The following is a 2,084-nucleotide window of genomic DNA, read 5'->3' as shown; positions in this document are numbered from 1 at the left end:
GAATCAGTTTTTTATCCTCTTTCAAACGGTTTAGTCAGATTTTACCTCACTGGACAGATTCATAGGGTAATGCCTACAACCACCTTTAAAAGCCACTACTTTTGCCTCAAAACTTTAAAAATGTATATCTCCTAAACCATTTGAACTACAGAGCCCGGATTTGGAGTGGTTTCATATATCATGAATACCTTTAATTTTCGAGAGTAAAGAAATATCCGAAACCAGACCCGAAATTTTGATTTGAGGATGAAAAGAACAAGTCATGGATCCTGTTTCTGTGCTGTGTACAGATTTTTTAACAGTGACAAAAGAGTGTGAAAAATCAACAGTTTTCAATTATTGTCTCTGCAGGCATCACACACTGTTCTCTGCGTGACCCAATGGTCACACAATCTTTTGTGTGTGGTATTTTGGCACTTTTATAAGGGTCTGTAGGTGACAGACTCGCATTTGAAGAGCGCATAAACGGTCATAAAAAATTCTAAACCCTCAGCCGAGAGATAAGGGAAGCTGGGGTCCCATGAGACTTGGGGTCCCATGAGACTTTTGCGATATCTCGGAAAGTAAAAGTTGGAGGCGCTGACAAAAAATTGGGTTGCAACCCTACTAGGTATGTTCTTGGTAGCTGCAAGGCCGAGGGTCTGGTTTGAATATGGAGGGTGTGAGAGCCAGCTGAAGTTGGGCAAGTCCATTTTTTGAGGTAAAGTAAATTTGATGTATGGAGCGGCACGTTCGCTTTTCACCATTAATTATTACTTTTTGGGCCTGGACGTCTCCTGTTGTTGTCAAGTGGTCCTCCCTCTTCAATTTGAGACCCGAACCGCGATCCTCACACATAACATATACACTCTATACCGCTTTTAATGAAAATTTGCAGCTTGGGGACCCATGAGACATTTGCAGCTGGGGTCCCATCTGGGTAAGGACACTTGTAAGTGTAGAACTACTGAGTTAGACACTTGCATATATTCAATTTTCAGTTGCAGTTGCAAGTTTTAAGCAGTTGCGCACTAAGTATCAGAGTAATTAGTCCAATATAACTGGTCTTCCTCTTATTTAGCCAAATAATTTTTTTGTTTAATGTTAACCGTTCTATTATATTTTGAAACGATTGTTTTGTTTTATTGAGGCATTTAACGGACTAAGGAACATTTCTTTCCTGTCCCTTTACCTCTTCTACCATGAAAGTTACAAGTGTCTCATGGGTCCCCGAGCGAGTCTCATGGGACCCCGGGTCCGGCCGGGGTCCCACGCGACTTTGCAAGGTTTTTTTTCAAATTTATTCCTGTATGAAAAAGAGTTTTACTAAAAATATGACTTGGGTATCATTTGACAGGCAATTAACCATACTTTCAATCCCGACTTTAAAAGTTCAAATATCTCAACAATTGTGGCCTACAGGCCCGAAAAACAAAGAGTGTCTCATGGGACCCCAGCTTCCATTACCCTCCTTTTGTCAAGTAGATTACGTCCCGTTACACGCGCGACGCATTCCTATGCTCAGCCCTTAATCCGCGGCAGTGAGAGGGGGTAAAATTCCCCTAGGAATTTCTTATTGAGGGGTAAATTATCCCTAGGGTCATTTTACCCCCCTCGTCCTTTGGGGGTACGATTCTTCTAGGGATTTATTACCGGGGGGTAAAATAGCCCTAGGGATTTGTTACCGGGGGGTAAAATAACCCTAGGGATAATTTACCCCCCTCGGCCGCGAGGAGGTAATGATCCTCTAGTGATTTCGTACCGGGGGGTATATCGTTCCTAGAGTAATGTTACCCCCTGGGAAAAACCTCGGGGGGTATATTAACACTAGTGCGCAGTTACCCCCGGTAAAAATTCCCTAGGGAAATATTACCCCCCTTGGAGGGGGTACTATACCCCTAGGGTTTATTTACCGGGGGTAAGTGAAGACTAGTGGTTGTCTACCCCCGGTACGTAGTCTCTAGGGATCTTGTACCGGGGGTAAGGAGGTAATAGTACACGCTGACACCTGCCCGGCCGCCGGCCCCCAAGGTTAGGTTCGTGGACGTGGACAGCGCTCCCGGGCCGCCGCCGGCCAGCGCCAGCCCCGCCTGCCGTGCCGGTGC

At 45.1% G+C, this 2,084-nt stretch overlaps 1 protein-coding gene across 1 annotated transcript in view; it reads left to right on the top strand.

Annotated features, from left to right (window-relative positions):
- The window catches only part of LOC113207050 (uncharacterized), a 67,694-nt gene that overhangs the window by 17,073 nt on the left and 48,537 nt on the right, over positions 1-2,084 (top strand). The window lies entirely within an intron of this gene.

This window comes from Frankliniella occidentalis, unplaced genomic scaffold (assembly GCF_000697945.3).
Source record: "Frankliniella occidentalis isolate FOCC.00 unplaced genomic scaffold, Focc_3.1 Scaffold76, whole genome shotgun sequence".
Taxonomy (NCBI): Eukaryota; Metazoa; Arthropoda; class Insecta; order Thysanoptera; family Thripidae; genus Frankliniella; species Frankliniella occidentalis.
Note: the sequence above shows the minus strand (reverse complement) of the source record. Positions and strands in the feature narration are given on the sequence as shown.